This window comes from Hyla sarda, chromosome 9 (assembly GCF_029499605.1).
Source record: "Hyla sarda isolate aHylSar1 chromosome 9, aHylSar1.hap1, whole genome shotgun sequence".
Taxonomy (NCBI): domain Eukaryota; kingdom Metazoa; phylum Chordata; class Amphibia; order Anura; family Hylidae; genus Hyla; species Hyla sarda.
Genome location: NC_079197.1, coordinates 164,651,344 through 164,674,007, shown reverse-complemented (window position 1 = coordinate 164,674,007; position 22,664 = coordinate 164,651,344). Strand labels below are relative to the sequence as shown.

Below are 22,664 nucleotides of genomic sequence, written 5' to 3'. Positions count from 1 at the left end.
TGAGTATTGTGGTGGGCTGAGTTGTTGTGGTAGGTTCAGTTGTAGTGAGTATTGTGGTGGGCTGAGTTGTTGTAGGTGGCTCAGTTGTAGTGAGTATTGTGGTGGGCTGAGTTGTTGTAGGTGGCTCAGTTGTAGTGAGTGTTGTGGTAGCTTCAGTTGTAGTGAGTATTGTGGTGGGCTGAGTTGTTGTAGGTGGCTCAGTTGTAGTGAGTGTTGTGGTAGATTTGGTTGTAGTGAGTATTGTGGTAGGTTCAGTTGTGGTGAGTGCTGTGGTAGGTTCAGTTGTAGTGAGTATTGTGGTAGGTTCAGTTGTAGTGAGTATTGTGGTAGGTTCGGTTGTAGTGAGTATTGTGGTAGGTTCAGCTGTTGTGAGTATTGTGGTGGGCTGAGTTGTTGTAGGTGGCTCAGTTGTAGTGAGTGTTGTGGTAGGTTCAGTTGTAGTGAGTATTGTGGTGGGCTGAGTTGTGGTAGGTGGCTCAGTTGTAGTGAGTGTTGTGGTTGGTTCAGTTGTAGTGAGTATTGTGGTGGGCTGAGTTGTTGTAGGTGGCTCAGTTGTAGTGAGTATTGTGGTGGGCTGAGTTGTAGGAGGCTCAGTTGTAGTGAGTATTGTGGTAGGTTCAGTTGTAGTGAGTGTTGTGGTAGGTTCGGTTGTAGTGAGTATTGTGGTGGGCTGAGTTGTTGTAGGTGGCTCAGTTGTAGTGATTATTGTGGTAGTAGGTTCAGAGCTAGTGAGTGTTGTTGTGGTAAATTCTGGTGTAGTTGAACTTGCAGTTGTAGTTGGAGCTTCCATGGTTGTGGCTGCAATTGTTAAAGGGAATGTATCATCAGAAGATGTTTAAATCAAGTTTTTATGCTAAACATATTTTTTATACATTTTTGGTGATATTTGTTCTAATTTTTCATTTCATTAATTATATTAGAAAAACAAACCTTAAGTTGCAGTTCCCATTCTTGCCACTAGGCCAAAAATTAAAATGAAACTTCCTGTTCTGTACAAATCACTTCCCATCAGTCTCCTACTTATTATCACAGACAGGATTACATTAAAAACGTCACTAAAGTCAAGATAACTGCTTTTCATAAGTGAATAGTAAAAATTAAAATAGTCTTTTTACCCTATTATACCTACAAAAAAATAACAAATAACTAAATAAAATAAGGCAATTATAGGTACCCAAATGGAACAAAAAAAAAAAAACGCACAGAATGTGGAATTGCAAAAATGTTATACTAAACTAAAAACGAATAACTAATAAACTAATACTAAACTAAAAACGAATAACTAATAAACTTATACTAAACTAATGACTAATAAACTAATACTAAACTAAAAACGAATAACTAATAAACTTATACTAAACTAATAACTAATAAACTAATACTAAACTAAAAACGAATAACTAATAAACTAATACTAAACTAATAACTAATAAACTAATACTAAACTAATAACTAATAAACTAATACTAAACTAATAACTAATAAACTAATACTAAACTAATGACTAATAAACTAATACTAAACTAAAAACTAATAACTTTTGTGCTAATAATAAACTAAAAACTATTAACTAATAAACTAATACTGAACTAATAACTAATTAACTAATACTAAACTAATAACTAATAAACTAATATTAAACTAATAACTTATAAACTAATAATAAACTACGGTAATGGCCAATAAATAAATAACTATTGGGGAGATTTATCAAAACCTGTCCAGAGGAAAAGTTGCTGAGTTGCCCATAGCAACCAATCAGATCACTTCTTTTATTTTTGAAAAGGCCTCTGCAAAATGAAAGTAGTGATCTGATTGGTTGCTATGGGCAACTCAGCAACTTTTCCCCTGGACAGGTGTTGATAAAACCTCCCACTTTATATTTGGTAGTGCCACATTTTCACCAACCCATAGAATAATAGGTTACCCAGGATGAGGATAAACAGACTGATTGCTTCTGTAAACAGCGCCACATCTCTACTCAGGTTGTGTGTGATATTGCAGAGCGTTCCATTGAACTGAATGGAGCCAAGTTGTAAAACCACACACAACATGAGGACAGGTGTGGCATTGTTTTTGGAAGAAATTAGTTCTTGTTTTTCTATTCTTGGATAATCCATTTATTTTTACCACACAGTGAACACAATAAAGAAAAAAAAACATAGAAAACCTGGACAGAATTTCCTTTTTATACTCCCTCCTAAAAACATATAAAATGAAATAAGTAAATTATATGAACTAAAAACAAGCCCTCAAATGACTAAATTGATGGTAAAATTAAATAAAAATATGGCTATTTGAACACTGCCTTAAAGTGAAGGTGCCGGCTAGATTCTAGTACATTATTATGGGGGCTGCCATATTGCCTAAGCTGTAACAGCACTTAGAAATATGCTTTACAGCACATCCCATGGACATAGGCTACAGTAGACTGAACCTGTCCCATTTAGGGTCTATTCACACGTACTGTATTCTGCACAGATTTGATGCGCAGGATTTTCTGCTGCAGATTTCAATGTAAACTGAATGACTTGAAATCCTGCGTATTAAATCTGTGCAGAATACTGTACGTGTGAATAGACCCTTAGTGGGCATTCTCTGGGACCTTTTCAGAAGTCATTCTACAGGAGTGGGGAAGGCTGATCTGTGAGCTTCATCTATTGTCTTCTCCACTGGTGTCACCTCTCACTGTAATGCTGTACTGATCACTTTCCAGCAGACTCCTCCTTATCATCACAGAAATAACAGACAGTCTCAGCTTATATTTAGGCCTAGTGGTGATACTGAAAACTGCAAGATTTTTGGCTTATTCATCAATATGGATAGAAAAATGGAAAATATGAAAAAAAAAAAGATCACTAAAAATGCTTCAAAATGTTTTAACATTAAAGGGGTACTCCGCTGCTCAGCGTTTGGAACAAACTATTCAGAACGCTGGAGCTGGCGCCGGAAGCTCGTGATGTCATTGCCCGCACCCTCAGTGCAAGTCTATGGGAGGGGGCGTGATGGTTGTCAAGCCCCAAGCAATAGACTTGCATTTAGGGGGCGGGACATAATGAGGGGGCAGGGCTATGATGTCACGAGCTCCCGGTGCCGGCTTCAGCGTTCGGAACAGTTTGTTCCAAATGCTGAGCAGCTGATTACCCCTTTAAAACCTGATAAACACTAGGCCATTTTTGCTTCTTCCTCAAAACGGAGACATGAACATAATCATGAATCAAGGGGCGTGGTGTGACATCACTGGGAAAGTGGGGCCGGGGGGGGGGGCTGTGATGTCACGACCCCCGCAGCGGGAAACCAGCATTCTAAACATACCGTCGCTGGGACCCCTGCAATCAGACATCTTATCCCCTATCCTTTGGATAGGGGAAAAGATGTCTAGGGACAGAGTACCCTTTTAAAACAAGTGATAGGTTCCCTTTAAGGTTCCTACCCTTAGTCCAGTATCATAACTTTTGGGACAATAGTTATCAGCCCTATCAGCCCTGATTAACCAAATGTTAAAGTGGTACTCCGCTGCTCAGCGTTTGGAATGAACTGTTCCGAATGCTGGAGCCAGCGCCAGGAGCTTGTGGCGTCATAGCCCCACCCCCTCATGATGTCACACCCTGCCCCCTCAATTCAAGTCTATGGGAGGGGGCGTGATGTCACAAGCCGTCGCGCCCCCTTCCCATAGACTTTCGTTGAGGGCCGGACGTGACGTCACGAAGGGCGGCCCTGAACACGGAAGCCCGCGCACAGCGTTCGGAACAATAAACTTCCAGACGCTAGGGAGCGGAGCTCCGGAAGCAGGGTAGCGGAGTACCCCTTTAAATCTGATCCCTGGGAGTTCTGTAACAGTAAACTGTGACATAACTTGTTTTAGGGGAGTTCTTATGATAAAAGGGAAATAATAATAACAAGCTACATAGACAATTGTTCCTTTGTAGACACCATAAATATATGATTGAAATAAACTGTAAACCGGGATAAAACACATAATACGGTATAACCATGATCCAGATTTCTTATGAAATGGTTGGAAAAGAAAACAAAAGAAAAAAAAAAAACATGGCTATTGTCTTGTAGAAACAGCGCCACTGTTGTTCTCAGGCTGTGTCTAGCATTGCAACACATCCCTACTTAATTAAATTGGGATTAAGCTGCAATACCAGACACAGCCCACAGACATGAATGACGCTGTTTGTAAAATTAGATTATAGAATATGTTTAAATGTAGAATTTTTCCAGTGGATGTAACTTCACATTAACATATATGACACATTTCTTGAGCTACACAATGAAGACAATGGAGAATGGTGGAATGAAAAATACTGAAATCAGACATACCTGATGTTTGGGCACCTAGAAAAACAAAAAAAAAGAAAATATATGAGAATTTTTACAACTGGAAGCAAACAACAAGCTATTAAAGGAATTATCCAGGAAAAAACTTTTTTTTTTTTTTTTGTATATCAACCGGCTCCAGAAAGTTAAACAGATTTGTAAATTACTTCTATTAAAAAAAAATCTTAATCCTTTCAATACTTATGAGTTGATGAAGTTGAGTTGTTATTTTCTGTCTAAGCGCTCTCTGATGACACCTGTCTCGGAAACCACCCAGTTTAGAAGCAAATCCACAAAGCAAACCTCTTCTGTGCAGTTCCCGAGACAAGCAAAGGTGTCAGCAGAGAGCACTTAGACAGAAAACAACAACTCAACTTCAGCAGCTGATAATTATTGAAAGTATTAAGATTTTTTAATAGAAGTAATTTACAAATCTGATATAAGAAAAAAAGTTTTTTCCTGGAATAACCCATTTAAACTAACGGAAGACAATTCCCTTAATATATTCCAATGACCCAAATGTTGCTGTATATGAAAAGGGGATACCTTTGGATAATGGTAAAACAAAAGCCCCAGTTCTTCATGTAGATGACATATATATTATATTTCAGTAATTAAGTTTTTGCACAAATTATTATTATTAATTATTATTATTATGTGTATTATTATTATTATTATTATTATTTGTATAATAGTAATAATAATACATCAATATATAACACACATGGTCACATGGTACAATATGCAGAACACTAGTCAACCAATCACAACAATTTTGGCATACACTTCTGGGTCCTGGTTGAGCCGCAGTCCGACTTTCATTCACTGAACGGTGTAGCGGTGACACACCTTGACCGGTAAGTGGCTTACTGGGCATTTATTGTGTTTCAATATCGAAAAGCTGTGCTTAGGTGAGAAGAGCGCGGCAGAAGAAAGGGTCAGGTGAGCATCGGACAACCCAATTAGGGGTCGTGTTTTTCCACCCGAGACAGAAGAGCTTAGTCTCTGTTTCTCTCTCCATACTGTCCCTGATCCATAACTTAGTTCCTACCCCTGCGTTTGCTAAAAATGAAGTTTCTCTCATGAGATGTGTCCTACACAGGTCCTCCAACCAATAGAAAAATGGATGGGACAAACAATGGCTTCTTTGAGAGAACTACAAAGGATATTTTTACTTCACTTACTACAGTTTCCATTTCAGACCAGATTAAGGTCACAATTTTAATTTAGTTCTATCGAGTCATGCTGACTCAGGTGAGAAATGTATCCACGCACCGCTCTTACAATTTTTGGGAAATGATTCACATGAGAATTCTGTATACATGAAACATCTAGGGACCACCCCATAAATAACAGGAATACTGATGGTCTACCAGATTAGGGTTCGTTCCTTCTCCTCAGAATGTGGGCCATCAGTTCATTACATTAATCCTCAAGGTTTTAATTAAATGCCAAAACAGAACTGGTAAAACGAGATGGCATTTTCTCATTTAAAACTCAATGGAATGATTCACTTAGTCAATTTGATGATTATATTGGACTCAATTTAAAGGGTATTTGTAGCCATGACAATACATGTGCCTATAGAGTTATTAATAGCATACAGAACGCTATAGGAATCAAAAAGAGACATTTTACAATTATGACCTTAATGTTTGTTGGAGAATGCAACATTAAACTTTGGATCCCCCCTTCCGATTCTTCCCATTTTAATAATATCCTTATACTATTTATTTAAATGAGTATTCCCATCAGAAGAAATTAACCCCTATGCACAAGATAGGGTATAACAAGCTAATAAGTGGGCTTCCGATTCCTTGGACCTCCACGGATCCTGAAAACAGGAACAAAAATGTCCTTGGAAGTAAGGATGAGAACCACGGGTGTGTGACCGGTGCTCCATTCATTCTCTATGGGGCTACTGAACATTCCCATATGCTGAGGTCATCAATTTAATAGGCTTCATAGAGAATGAAGGGAGGGTTAAACACACACATGCAGTGCTTGCCATTCATTCTAAGGAAATGTTTGTCCCCATTTTTGGATTCGGAGATGGTCCCATGGGTCAGGCCACCATTGCTGAACCTATCATCCCCTATCCTTTGGATAGAGAATAGATATTTCTTCAGATGGGAATACCACCTGAATTTTTTGTCATACATAAAATATTGCTATAGATGTGTCTAAACCAAATTCTCAAAAACATATTTTTTTTACTTTTTATTTAATTTTCAAACAAGATAACTTAAAATTACAACTCCTACTACAAGGAGCAAATAACAATCATAATATACAGATTAATGAGAAGCATGTGGTATAAAGATAAAAGAGAAGAAAAGAAAACCGGAGGAGAAAAGGCGGCACAAAAAAAAAAAAAAAACAAGGGAAAACAAAAGTGAAAAAGGGTTCACTTTAACCCGATAACTACCATGGACGTCTATGCTAGTCCAATGGCCGTTACCGCGGTATGACATGGGCTCCCGACTCGATCCCACGTCATACCAGTCGGCCCCCAGCTGATTCCTGTAGTTGGGGGCCACAACAATCCAAGAAGAGATGTACAGCACAAGCCGGAGACTCCAATAGCAAAGGAAAGGGACTTTTATTGTTAGCTACCCAGATGCAACGTTTCGGCAAACAAACTGCCTTTTTCAAGCAATGTGACTCTGGATTGGCCCTCCGGATAGGTACGGGCACAGCAAAGTGGTCCAGTGCTGTCTCTCGAGACTTTTTGCTGTAGTTGAGGGCCGGCATTAATAGCCGACATGCAGCGATCGCCGCGGCCGGCTATTGACCCTTTAGATCGCCGCTGTCAAAGTTGACAGCGGTGTCTAAAGGTGCCTCTATCCAGTCCCTGGTGGTCCAGTAGGGTGGATCGCCCCCCCCCCCCCTGCAGCATGATAGCGGGGGGGGGGGGCGATTAACTACTGAGGTAGCCTGAGGGCTTACCTCTCCTATAGTGCCTGCTCCCGTGCTCAGAATGATACAGCCTGGCAGGACCAGGCTTTATCAATTGAGCGCAAAGCACACTGATCAATGGGATTGTATGTAATTCCATTGATCTGTATGAGGAATCAAATGATTCCTCCTAAAAGTCCCCTAAGGGGACCTAAAGTGTAAAAAAAAGTAAAAAAAAAAAAGGTTAAAAACACTCACATGAACCCCTTCCTTATTAAAAGTTTAAATCACTCCCCTTTTCCCAAATTCCATATAAAAATATATATAAACATAATAAAAATAAACATGTGTAAATGTCCAAAAAATAAAAATATATTGTAAATTAAACCGCACTATCAATGGCGTACACGCAAAAAAAAGAATTCAAAAGTCCAAAAAAGTGTATTTTTGGTCACTTTTCATACCATTGAAAAAAAGGAACAAAAAGCGATCAAAAAGTCTGATCAAAACAAAAATGGTAGTGATTAAAACTTCAAATCACGGCGCAAAAAATTAGCCCTCATACCACCCGCGGAAAAATAAAAAAGTAATAGGGGTCAGAAGAGGACAATTTTAAATGTATTAATTTTTGTGCATGTTATGATTTTTTCTAGAAGTATTACAAAATAAATCCTATATAAGTAGGGTATCATTTTTATTTTATGGACCTACAGAATAAAGATAAAGTGTCATTTTTACTGAAAAATGTACGGCGTAGAAACAGAAGCCCCCAAAATTTACAAAATGGTGTTTTTTTTTCAATTTTGTCACACAATGATTTTTGTTCCGTTTTGCGGTAGATTTTTGGGTAAAATGACTGATATCATTACAAAGTAGAATTGGTGGCGCAAAAAATAAGCCCTTATATGGATTTTTTAGGTGCAAAATTGAAAGAGTTATGATTTTCAAAAGGTAAGGAGGAAAAAACTAAAGTGCAAAAACTGAAAAACGCTTGGTCCTTAAGGGGTTAAAGATATTCAATATGTATACAGATCAGGTACCAATTAAATCCGTTTTATGAGGTCAGCCCACTTACTCCACCTATCAATTCCTGTCCCTCGCCTAGCTATGAGTTCCTCCAACATAAGATTACAGTGGACAGTAGCTCTGGTAACTGCAATCTCCGGGATGTCTATCGATTTCCAACACTGAGCAATGGAGATTCTTGCCCCAGTAAGGACATGATAGATAATAACCAACTGGTCTATAGAAATATTTTCTAGGGTCAAGAATAACAAGGCTACTTCAGGACCCCAGTTAAAGGGGGTGGAAAGGAGCTGATCAAGTAGGTACTTAATATTCAACCAAAAAGGACGTATATGAGCAGCAGTTAGAAGGCAAAGAATATAACTTGGCAGGACGGGCAGGAGTATAATACCACCTATATAACAATTTCCGTGAGGATTCAAAGTGATTAGCACATCTAGATGTTTTCTTATGTATATCAAATACGAATCCCCATTGCTCGGCTGTAAATTTTTGACCAAGATCTTCCTCCCATTTCTGCTGAAATGAAAAGCGTTGAGGTTTATTAATCTGTAAGAGCTCTGTATAGGCCAAGGCGATTCCCTTAGTAAGTGCCTTATTATTTAGAAAAAACCTCACGTAACTTGTTCTAATTGTTACCTTGGGCCAAGCTAAAGAGCTAAGGAAATGACGGATTCTTAAATATTTATAAAACTCCTTGTGTGCAAGAGAAAAAAACTAAGCAATAGAGGAAAAGGAAAGAAGACCGGATGAGTCAAAAAGTTGAGAAACTGTGTATACCTGCTCAAGTCCAGGATTTTAGATCTAGGTCCTTTAAGTAGCTACTTATCGCTGTAAGTGGGATATCCATTACCCGCCAGGGGCACAGGACCTTCATGTATTCCAATTTACTCCAAATTCTAGTAGTTGCTGTAATGGTAGGGCATGAGACAGAGGGGCAAAGGGTAGGGTTGAATCGAAGAGACCACAAAAAGTTGCACAGGGAGGGTGATCCCAGTAGCTCTGATTCTAGGTCCACCCAGTGTGGAGAGTCTTTTTGCCACACCATCTTTTAAGCTGATCCATTAAAACTGCGTGATAGTAAATTCGTAAACAGGAGAACCCCATTCCTCCTTCTCTGACTGGGCGATAAAGGAGTTGTGCACTGACTCTAGGACCATATAAATTGTGATAGTAGCTTCTGGAGATCCAAAATATACATATTTGGTACGATAATTGGCAGGTTTCAAAAACAATATAACATTTATGGTAACAAAACCATTTTTGCAGCTGCTATATGACCTACCCATGACACTGGGAGGAAAGAAAAGTCAGAAAAGTTTTAAATGGATCAGCAGTTAGAATAATGCCCAGATAGGGAATTTGACCTTCTGACCAGGAATAAGGGAAGTTAGTTCTCAAATATTCCTCAACCTCCATAGTTAAATTAAGACCCAATATGGTGGACTTAGTTGGATTCTTCTTGTAATAACTTGCCTTTGAAACATTTTCAATTATAGTTGTGACTGTAAAGAGTGAATATTGGGGATTGGTTAAACAAACAATGACATCATCGGCGAACAAACCGATGCGGTGGTTCTGAAGTCCTATCTGAATCCCAGATAAAGCCGATGATGTCCTTATGTGTTGTGCAAAAGGTTCCATTATTAAGGTAAAAATAAGGGGACACAGGGGACACCCCTGCCGAGTGCCATTACTGAGGGCAAATCTCTGAGATACTGCACCAGCAGTATATACTTTTGCCAAAGGACAAGAATATAAAGCCATAATGGCACGTTCCAATTTAAGGGGGGATTTTAATTTGCAAAGAACCTCCTGGAGGTACTCCCAGTGCACACGATCAAATGCCTTCTCTGCATCCAGAGAAAGGAGCAGAGAAGGCATCCGATCGGCACTGACTTTAGCAATAAGGTTGAGAAAGCGTCTAGTACCATCCAGTGTCTGGCGCCCCTTAACAAAACTGACCTGGTCTCTAGAGATCAAGACAGGCAAGATCCTGTTTAGACAAGCAAGATCTTGTTTAGTAACCTTACCGGTTGGCTTACCTGTCTTAGGGATAGTAACCACAAGGGCTTCAAGAATCTCGGCAGCAGGGGCAACTGTGGATGCAATAACATTAAAAGTCCTAAGCAAATATGGAGCCACTAAAGGAGCAAACTTTTTATAAAAATCATTAGAGATACCATCAGGACCTGGAGATTTGGAGGGCTTGAGGGCCCGTATGCAAGAGAGTATTTCGTCAATAGAAAATTGAGAGGTCATCTTGGCCACACATTCAGATGGAAACATAGGTAATGCCACAGAAGAAAGGAAAAAAATTCTATCACTAGTAGTTTGAAAGGTGGAGGAATCAGATTTTAAATTATATAGCTCTTGGTAATATTGGGCAAAAAAGTTAGCAATACCTTGTGGATCCATAATTTTTGAGCCGTTAGGGGTAGAAATAAAGGGAATTCGAGATTTGCGATTTCATTTTTTAAGTTGTTTAGCCAGATGTGAGCTGGCTTTATTGCCTTGCCAATAGGAAGTCAATTTCAAACGCCTAAGCGTGAGTTCATAATCAAGGAAAGATAGGGATTGGAGTTGCGCCTTAATCTGAGTGATTTCATGTGTTAAGTCTACAAGAGTGGGCTGCCTGATTCCGCTTATGAAGCTCTGCCAACTTCATCTGTAGTTCCAAATTAGGAACATATACCGCAACCAGAGTATAAGTGGCATTGTTCAGTTGACATTTAAGAATAATAAAGCATCCCTCCTCATCTACCTCTACATAATATGGTTCACACGCTACCGTATCTCGAATGGCTAGGGCAACCCCCACCCTTTTTTGTGCAATACATGTGCATGTAATACATAGGGATATTGATTATGCATTTGACGTTTAGCATCTGCTTGTAAGAGATGTGTCTCTTGTATACTTATCACATCTGCATTTAATCTCCTGGCCTCCTTCCATACCAATGTCCGCTTAAAAGGAGAATTAAGACCTTTAGCATTGATGGAGACAAACTTAATACCCATTACAGAAAGAAGAGATCCTCTATAGTGTAGCCGCTAACCCTGCTAGTCTCTACCTCTTTCCGTTTTTCAATAACATACAGAATTTAACCAAAAAAAACAAGAAAAATAAAATCAATAAAAATATTCTTATAGTCTTAGGGCTCCTTTTTTTCTTATAAGATACCGTTACCCAGTCTGTTGACACTTGTGGGGCGGTGATATTACTGTTGCACCTTGCTGCTTGTGTTTGGCATGGTTTAAATCCCCATTCTTGACATAACTCTAATAACTTTGAGGGTGAGGATGCCACATATTTTTCTCCCTTATGATGTTATTAATTCTTTTGCAGGGAACCCCCAGTTGTACAGAATTTTTTGCTCTCTGAGTAGGTGGGTTCCAGGTGTAAACTCTCTTCGTTTCATCATTGTAGCAGCTGAGAGATCTGCAAAAATAGTAATACCCCCAAACTCTATGGCATTAGAGGAGGATTCCTCATTGTGAACATAATTTTTTCTTTTACACGAAAGAAATGTACCCTAGCTATTGTGTCTCTTGGGCTCGATGCTGGCAGGGTTTTCGGTTTGGGGAGTCTATGTACTCTATCCAGAGTTAAATCAAGGGATGTAAGTTCAGGTAACAATACCGCAAAGTAAAAACATCTCTATGACAAAAAGAGACACAAAAATAGAAAATATTCCAAGATGGAAATATAGGAGAATATGGCAGAAATAACATTCCCTAATAAGATCAAGTGTCTTGAGACCTATACCCAACACTTTGATATATTCCTTCTACAAATGACCTTCATGGAGACCAACCAATGTCAAAAGGTTTCAGTGCTATAAACTTCACAGACATTATACATAAGGTAAGTAGTTTTTGAAAATTATCTTGAGTAATTCCTAGATTCTGGCGTCCAACAGAAACATAAAGGACTGTCTACAAAAAGACCACCTGGTCCATCTAGTCTTCCCTTATATATAAGGGGAATGCACACAAGCCATCAACCACATGTAGAAGGTGCTTGGCTTCAAGGGAACCCAGCTCACGGCGCTGATCGACCAAACAGAAGGATGTGCTTAAAAGAGGATTTATTGACCAGAATGCAATGCTTTCTGGTCAATAAATCCTCTTTTAAGCACATCCTTCTGTTTGGTCAATCAGCGCCGTGAGCCGTGTTCCCTTGAAGCCAAGCACCTACTACCAGTTCTACTCCGGAGAGCAGCAGACGACCTTTTTCTACATACCCATTCCATTGTTGTGTATGCGTTTACACAACCACCCAGGGTGAGCAGTTCTAAAATATATATATTCAGCCCCCTGGGTCCAACATTACTATTCTATGGAGCGCTTATTTCCTTGTCTCTAGAGTTATCAACCACATATAGCAGTCAATTGGCTCACAAGCATCATGCATACAACAGCTCCTGTGGTTTCACTGTTACTTTCCTTTAGATATATAGAATAGACAGAACACTACTAATCTGCTCATCTTCTTATCACCACCAGCCCCATCCCATTATTCCACATTTAAGGGAAACTGACAGCGAGTTCACGTACACAAAACCCAATACATAGAGTCATAGGGCGAGTAAACTGGATTACAATGAAGTATCACTTACCCAGATCCACGGTCCAGTTCCGGACATACACGTTGCATTAGCCTCCATTGCTAATCTGGAAATGGCCGGCTTTTTGGAGATGGGACCAGGCATACTCAGCATTCCTGTCTCCATCCCCTCTGCTCCCATATGCCTACCCACTTCATTAATATTAATGAAACCCCTTTACCCATGTGAGAGCAAGGTGCACAGTCATATCAGTGCAGAGGGGATGGAGGCAGGGAAGCTGGGCATGCCGGGTCCTGCCTCCATTACAAAAAGTTGGCCATTTGAAGATTAGCAGTGGAAGCTACTACAATGGCTATCTCCGGAAGCAGACCACAGATCCATGTAAGTGATACCTTATTGTAATCCGCTTCACCCGCCCTATAACCCTGTGTTGGGTTTAATGTGAGTGAACCTGCTGTATGTTTCCCTTTAAAGGGGTACTCTGGTGAAAAACTTTTTTTTTTAATCAACTGGTGCCAGAAAGTTAAACAGATTTGTAAATTACTTATATTAAAAAAATCTTAATCCTTCCTGTACTTATTAGCTGCTGAATACTACAGCGGAAATTCTTTTCTTTTTGAAACACAGAGCTGTCTGCTGACATCATGAGCACAGTGCTCTCTGCTGACATCTCTGTCCATTTTAGGAACTGCCCAGAACAGCATATGTTTGCTATGGGGATTTCCTTTTACTCTGGTAGTTCCTAAAATGGACAGAGATGTCAGCAAAGAGCACTGTGCTCGTGATGTCAGCAGAGAGCTCTGTGTTTCAAACAGAAAACAATTTCCACTGTAGTATTCAGCAGCTAATAAGTACAGGAAGGATTCATATTTTTTAACAGAAGTCATTTACAAATCTGTTTAACTTTCTGGCACCAGTTGATTTAAAAAAAAAAAAAAGTTTTTCACCGGAGTACCCCTTTAAGGAATAGGTATAGATTTAGCTTAATCAAGTATAATGGATAGTGTTTGCATCATGCTAAGAACTGGTTAATTCTTTTTTTTATATACATTTAAAGTACCATTAAAAAAAAAAAAAAATGTTTAACGCTATGTTATAAATGTCTGTTATGTTTATGTTTTGAAAACCCAATAAAAAGATTGTAAAACAAAGACTAAAATATTGGCGCTTAAAGAAAAAATGTGTGTGTGGTGTATGTAAAACTTTTGTAATTTTCTATGGGGAAAATGTAATGAAAAAAATATATTTTATTTAATTAATTAATTAATTAATTAATTATTGCACCAGTCTTAGAAACAGTTCTAAGAGAAAAAAAAAATACAATAAATAAATAAAGTTAACCCGAAAAAACATATACAGATTGGAGCTATCCTCCTGACTGATAGAAGGCAAAAGGGCGATAAGTACGCAGTACATCTGAAAAAAATAAATAAAAATCCCTACTGGGATTCGGGCCTATAAAATCCTCATCTTAGTAAGTCACAGAATCTACCAGGTCTCTTACTTAATATTTAAAAAATTTACTCTTTCATTAAAATTGGGACCTTTTAACCCGCAGCCAGGGTTTTTCTCAAACATCTGCGCCGGATTTCATTGTTCTTTTGTTTGCAAATGATACGTTTATGTGGAAAGTAAACATGGGGACTTCATAAGGATTATATCAAATTGATTAAACAATTAAAAATATAAAAAAAAAAAAAAAGAATGGCAGTATTCCATATCCCTCAGGGGTGGAGCAGTTCTTATGACCGGTCAAACTTTTGTACTGCATTCTACCACATTGTTTTTCAAACAATGTGCCTCCAGCTGTTGCAAAACTGCAACCCCCAGCATGCCCGGACAGCCGTTGGCTGTCCGGGCATGCTGGGAGTTTTAGTTTTGCAACAGCTGGAGACACACTGCTTGGAAAACCACACTGTTCTACAGCATACCCTGACATCATCACCAAAGAATGCCTTGAGATCGTTTCTCTTTGAGATTCTTATCTTTTCGTCTAAATTAGATTTTGCTGCCTCCTGGTTGAGTCAGCCTTCATTTAAATAAATATGTAAAAAAAAAAAAAAAAAAAAAATCTTTTAAATATGCAGAAATGTCAAATAAATTTTAGAAAAAAATGGTAATATCAACCAAATTTCCTCAACCAAATTTACTCTGACAATTAAATTTCCTCATATGACAAAAAAAAATTACATTTTCTCATGTGACAAAAAAAAATAAATTATTTTTACATTTTCTCAAGTGAAAAAAAAAAAGTGCCGTCTCCAGTAATCTGTAATCTATCATCATCATCAATCATCATCATTATTATTATATGTGATCTTAACTATATATATGTATATATATATATATATATATATATATATATATACACACACATATATATATACACATAAATATATACACATATATATCCAAGATAATGGTGCAAAGGATAAAAAAAAAATTCAAATATGTATTGGCTCACATCACAGCAACGTTTCTGTCCTCTCACAGGACCATTTTTAAGCTATTGGTCCTGTGAGAGGATAGAAACGTTGCTGTGATGTGAGCCACTAAATCTTTGAATTTTTTCACCATTGGAGGCTGCTGCGCCATTATCTTGGGTATATACTGCATGGACCTTCATCAAGTCTGGGACGCTGGTACCATAGCAGGAGAGTCTTTTTATATATATATATATATATATATATATATATATATATATATATATATAAAATTATGATCTTCTTCTTCCTCATATTATAATTATTATTATTTTATTATTGGATTATTACCGTATTTATCAGTTTTTTTCTCAATCTACTTTTAGGTTATTTTTTTTTTACTTATTTGTCTTTGTTCCTTTGCAGAACCCCTTCTAATTTTTTTCATCATTTACCAATATATATATATTTTTTATTATTATTTATTTTCATTTTCTAATTTTTATTTTTTGTATTCCTTTGGCAGAAGCTTTTATTGGCATTCTTGTCGGCAGAATATTTTTGTTTTTATGTTAAGGGCATATTTTTTTAATCTTAGATTACCATTAGGTCTCATACAGGCCAGCAAGATTAGCACAGATGAACATGCGGCTCACTAAGGCCATGTTCACACAATGTTTACAGCTGGTATTTTCAGCTATAAAAAATAAACATCAGGGGGGAAAATCTGCATGAAGAATAGCTGTTTTTTCAAACCACTTAAAAAAACACTAGATCCAATATAAATAAGCATGGCAATTCATTTTACAGAAGCTTCAATTTTCCTTTTATTGCTTTAATGTGTGATAGTTATTATTATAGTTATTACGTCTTATGAAGATTCGCCAACAATCACAGATGTATAGCCGAAAGCATAAGGGAAACACGGGAACTACATGTGATGACCTGTTATGAATTATTATCCTGCACCAATGTAATGTTATATAATGTACAGAAAAAGATAGATATGAGATAGATAGATAGATATGAGATAGATATAGATAGATATGAGAGATAGATAGATAGATAAATAGATATGAGATAGATAGATATGAGATAGATAGATATGAGATAGATAGATATGAGATAGATAGATAGATATGAGATAGATATGAGATAGATAGATATGAGAGATAGATAGATAGATATGAGAGATAGATAGATATGAGAGATAGATAGATAGATAAAAATGAGATAGATATGAGATAGATAGATAGATAGATAGATATGAGAGATAGATAGATAGATAGATAGATATGAGAGATAGATATGAGATAGATAGATAGATAGATAGATAGATATGAGATAGATAGATAGATATGAGATAGATAGATAGAAATGAGATAGATAGATAGAAATGAGATAGATAGATATGAGATAGATAGATAGATAGATAGATATAAGATAGATAGATATGAGATAGATAGATATGAGATAGATAGATAGATAATTTATGTAAGGAAACTAATAATATTGCAAATATATAATTCACTTGAATTATTTATATATTATTTCTACACTTTTACATTTACTAACATTTTGTGGGCACTGAGTCAGGTTATCAGTCAATTAATATATAATTAAGAAAAATCATCATTTCACTGCAGCATAATTTAATTCCTTATTTCTTTACTTTGTCAATTTATTTGTCTTTTCACTTGGAATAATTTATATATTTATAAATATATATTTATAATATTATATTATTTATGTGTTTTGTTTGCTCTACTTCCTGGGAAAAAACATATTTCAATGAGAAAAGAAAAATAAAACAGATCTGGTCCCTGTTGTAAGTAAGAAGGATGCCTGGATTATTTTGTATATTTTTGTAAGACTCTAGCCCATCTTTTAATAGGATTAGAACACCAGAAGAGTCGGCTCATCAGTTTATTAGCAGACTGGGATTTATATACTTTATATGCTACTAAATTGTACAGTGGAATTTACAAGCTGTAACTTAATGGCTGTCTCCAGCAGAAAAAAAAACAATAAAGTTTTTTTTTTACCGCTACACTAAATGTCCATTGGCCAAAGCTGATAGTTTTGTTGTCTTTAACAAGTAGTGCTTAAAGGGGTACTCCGCTGCTATGCGTTTGGAAAAAATGTTCCGAATGCTAAGAGTCGGCGCCGGGAGCTCGTTACGTCGTAGCCTGTGAAAGACCAAGGAAATCCTGAAAACATGACCTGTTGGGGGTCTTGAGGACGTTAACGTTGGCCAAACCTGTCAGTTTTGTTGGGACTAGCCGACCAACTAATGTCTATGGGGACCTCTTCCATGATGTCAAATTTTAGGAGACTGGAGGATCAGGCAGTTATATACTAAATTGGTACTCCATTATCTTCTCACCACTCCAGAACAGGACCAGACTCTTATCTCTGAATACTCCGGCCCCCAAATTCCGAGACAACTTGGTATCGGGAGTGATGGCCCACTCTGCCAGTCACTGGCCACAGCAATGTCCCACCCAAGCCAGTGACCAGCAATCAGACACTTATCCCCTATCTTATTGGAGTTCCCCTTTAACACACTCATTCGTTTGGTTCTTTTTGTAAATAAGCTGCCCCTAGAGGTGTCGGTCATTGACTTTCTCCACTCTTTTACACATAGAACACATGCATACTTGGCCGAGCCGAATGTGCTATTTTATGGGGCTGTCGAGAGTGATATCTGTGACCCAAAAATGTCATGAAGTATACGGCCAGCTCTAGAATATGTTACAACACCCAACCTAAGTGACTGAATGTGAACAGCCACCTATTGACCTATTGACTTTCGATTCCTCCATCTATTATCATCTAAATCTATATATTTTTTCTTTTCCTACAGGCAAAGATGGCAATGGATGGGGAAATAAGATCCGGTATGTAGGTCACTCTTTACATTACATACATCACAGTGGAAATCCAATCAAGATCAACCATAAATATGTCATAAGTAATGATGGCAAATACCAAATCCTGCACCAAATCTGACTTCCAGAACCAAAGAACCCTATAGAGGGATTCCACCCCTTTGGCGCTGTGCAGAGCTTTATTTTACTGAATACCGCAGTATAGTGACACAAATATTTTGGGTGACATTTTGCTTAATTATTAGAATCTTTTCCTATAATTTCATAAAGCCATTTCACAAAGTTACAATATCCATCATTATTTTATTCATTGTACTGTCATTCGAAAAATAGAGACATATCAAAAGGGTGTTCAGACCCCGACCAATCATGAGAACGAGCAAGGAGAAGTCTAGGCTTAACATGTTCTCTCCTGACTCTGTGTCATGTGACCTGGACGGACTTAAGCCTATGGGGCACTCCAGGTCTTAATGATGCACAGCAGAGAGAATAGCACTTGTCCTGGTCAACTAATCTAATCGATCCAAAACATTTTTGACGTGTCCTCGGAGCGGTGTTTCCCAACCAGTGTGCCTCCAGCTGTTGCTAAACTACAACTATCAACATGCCCGGACAGCCATTGGAAACACTGCTCTAGGACATGTCAATATAAAATACATTGTTATTTTTATTATTATTATTATTATTATTATTATTATTATTTTACATATACCTATTATTATTATTATTATTTTAGTATATTATAAATGACTATTATTATTATTTATAATAATAATATTAATAATATAATAATAATAATGTATTTAATTATATGTATTTATTATGACTTAAGTAAAAAAAAAATTACATGTCCCTAGAGCAGTGTTTCCAACCAGTGTGCCTCCTGCTGTTGCAAAACTACAACTATCAGCATGTCCGGACAGCCTTTGGAAACACTGCTCCACATGTCAAAATAAAATATTTATTTTTTATTTTTATTAATATTATTATTATGATTATTATTATTTATAATATTAATATTGTTAATATAATAATGAAAAATATATATTTTATTATGACTTAAATATTTTTTTGACATGTGCCTACAGCAGTGTTTCCCAACCAGTGTGCCTCATTCTGTTGCAAAACTACGACTCCCAGAATGCCCATGCTAGGAGTTGAGGTTTTGCAACCGCTAAAGGCAGGCTGGTTGGGAAACACTGTCAGAATTTTTTTTTTTTTTGTCATAATAGAGACATATAATTAACTAAATTAGTATTATTAGTTATATTATTATTATTATTATTACTTATATTATCATTATTATCAGTATTATTATTATTAATAATAATAGTTATATCTAATATAAAAAAGTATTAACTATCATTATATATATATATATATATATATATATATATATATATATATCTACATATATTAACCAATATTTCTTAAAATCTATATCCTAATCTTATGCACATTGTATAAAATTACATGTCATATTATATATTTTTGTCAGTATTAGCATCATTTACATGTATTTTAATTTAAAATGTATATTATAATTTTACATCCATCCACATTTGACTATATTATCCTTAGTAGTAGTGGTAAGAGTAGAAGTAGTAGTATAAGTAAAAGTAGTATTTAGATACACTCATTCAATGAAAAAGTAACATCATCTCCCACCATATCCATTTCTGGGTGGCTCCCTGACTTACCGATTCCAGGCAACGTGGTGGCAAAAAGCAGCAAAACACAATTTAAAAGAAGAAAATATGAGTTCCCCATGATGTGTCCCGTATAAGTCCTTCAGTCCCAGAAACCATGGAAGGAGAATAACATCTAGTCCAAATGTTAATTGAATAAAGTCTTCAGGGATTTTATCTGGCAGTGATCTGAAGAAGGGAAGGGACAACCCATAGGTGACATTGCTCAGCTCTGACCAACTTTTAATATTGCTCTCTCTCTCTCTCTCTGTTAAAACAATTAGCTTGAATAGTCGAGAAATTCAGGGCCAATGAGCCGTGACACATCATGGAAATATGACATATAAATGGAACAGTAATTGGATTAAATTCCAGGGACCAATCTACTGTATGTGAAGTACTGAAGATATAGGGTTTGTGATCAGAGAAATAAGTGAGAAAAATCAAATACCCTATTATGGACCTCAGGGGCGGGGGGATAGGGTGGTCCTTATTGGTCATCATCTATTATTTGGGGACCAAGGTGTCTACAAAGAGCATGGGGGGATAGGGTGGTCCTTATTGGTCATAATCTATTATTTGGGGACCAAGATGTCTACAAAGAGCGTGGGGGGGATAGGGTGGTCCTTATTGGTCCTCATCTATTATTTGGGGACCAAGATGTCTACAAAGAGCGTGGGGGGGGGATAGGGTGGTCCTTATTGGTCCTCATCTATTATTTGGGGACAAAGATGTCTACAAAGAGCATGGGGGGGGATAGGGTGGTCCTTATTGGTCCTCATCTATTATTTGGGGACGAAGATGTCTACAAAGAGCATGGGGGGGATGGGGTGGTCCTTATTGGTCCTCATCTATTATTTGGGGACCTAGATGTCTACAAAGAGCGTGGGGGGGATAAGGTGGTCCTTAGTGGTCCTCATCTATTATTTGGGGATCAAGATGTCTGCAAAGAGCATCGGGGGGAAGGTTGAATATCCTATTGTCTTTGGAGCTGTTTTTGTGTGTATATGTGTCTCGCAGTTGGTGCAGCACAGCCTTTCAGGCTCTTTTCTACAAATTTTCGGTTTACACTTTCTTTTACAGAAGTGTGTACAGACCAGCTGTTAAGGTTAATATTTTGCATTGGTGATGAATTTAGAAACTGAGACATTTAAAAAATAAAAATAAAGAAAGGCAAAAACTTTTGAGCAAAAACCACCAAAAAGTCGCAAAAAAATACACCAGTCCAGGCTTAGCTTAGCTTCTTTCTGTGCGTGTAGAGTGAAATTTCAGGAAATGTGACCTGCACAAAATGTATCAAATGACCTGGGACCAATTAATAAATGTGGTGCACCCACACAAAAAAAAAAAAAAAGGTGTAGAAAAATGATTCACCTACACATATGGCGATAAATCTCCTCATGGCTCAATTTGGAGAACTCAATAGGGAAGATTTATCATTGTCTTTGGAGACTTTTTTATTTTTTGTTTGCAAACACTTATCACTTAAAATGTTGTACGTGCGCTCCAGCACTTTTTTTCCGCGAACGACCTCCAAAATGTCAATTTCAGCTTTCGCCATGATAACACATTTTTTTAATTTAAAAAGTTGCAAGACCCTTCAAAACACTGCAAATCAAAAAATTTTTTTTAAAAAGGAACAAGAAATAGTGAAACATTTCAGTTTACATATTAATAGGTTTAGTACAGTTTTGGTTAATAGTACATATTAATTTATTTAAGCAGAATTGTAATTGTTTTATAGGGGGTAAAACACAACTTTCCTATCCACAGCTCAAGCTGTAGACGACACACAGTCTCTTCATTTCCATAGGCGTGCCGAATATACCTCAGTACAGCACTCTGGCATCTCTGGCGCTCCCATAGAAATAAATGCGTGGGGCACCCAATCAGAGCAAACTCAGAGCAAAGTCTTGTTACCAGTGGGGACCTCAAGGATCTGTACTGGGACCCATTCGGTATAATATCTTTATCAGTAATATTGCAGAAGGCCTTGATGGTAAGGTATTGGTCTTTTTGCTAATAAAACAAGGATATGTAACAAGGTTGATGGTCTTGAAGGTGTTACGCCAAATGGAAAATAAAATAGGTAAACTAGAGGAATGGTCAGAACTCTGGACACTGTGAATAAGTGCAAGATAATGTACTTTGGGCATAAGAATCCAAGGGCAGAATATAGAATATGTGACACAGAGGAAGTTCTTTTCTTTTTGAGTTTATTTTCTGTCTGACCAAAATGCTCTCTGCTGACACCCCTGTCCATGTTAGGAACTGTCCTGCTCTGGGATAGGCATAAGGCTATACTTCATATGAGATAGGGATAGGCATAAGGCTATCCTTCATATAAGATAGGGATAGGCATAAGGCTATCCTTCATATAAGATAGAGATAGGCATAAGGCTATCCTTCATATAAGATAGGGATAGGCATAAGGCTATCCTTCATATAAGAAAGGTATAGGCATAAGGCTATCCTTCATATAAGATAGGGATAGGCATAAGGCTATCCTTCATATAAGATAGGGATAGGCATAAGGCTATCCTTCATGTAAGATAGGGATAGGCATAAGGCTATCCTTCATATAAGAAAGGTATAGGCATAAGGCTATCCTTCATATAAGATAGGGATAGGCATAAGGCTATCCTTCATATAAGATAGGGATAGGCATAAGGCTATCCTTCATATAAGATAGGGATAGGCATAAGGCTATTGTTACGCCTAGCGCTCCGGGTCCCCGCTCCTCCCCGGAGCGCTCACGGCGTCTCTCTCCCTGCAGCGCCCCGGTCAGTCCCGCTGACCGGGAGCGCTGCACTGTCATGGCCGTCGGGGATGCGATTCGCA

General features: G+C 37.4%; 1 long non-coding RNA gene across 1 annotated transcript in view; it reads left to right on the top strand.

Annotated features, from left to right (window-relative positions):
- Positions 1-22,664, top strand: part of LOC130290432 (uncharacterized) — a 49,429-nt gene that overhangs the window by 6,256 nt on the left and 20,509 nt on the right. Inside the window, exon 2 of the long non-coding RNA XR_008847599.1 lies at positions 18,111-18,144. This is a non-coding gene — a long non-coding RNA (uncharacterized LOC130290432). The remainder of the gene's footprint in view (positions 1-18,110; positions 18,145-22,664) is intronic.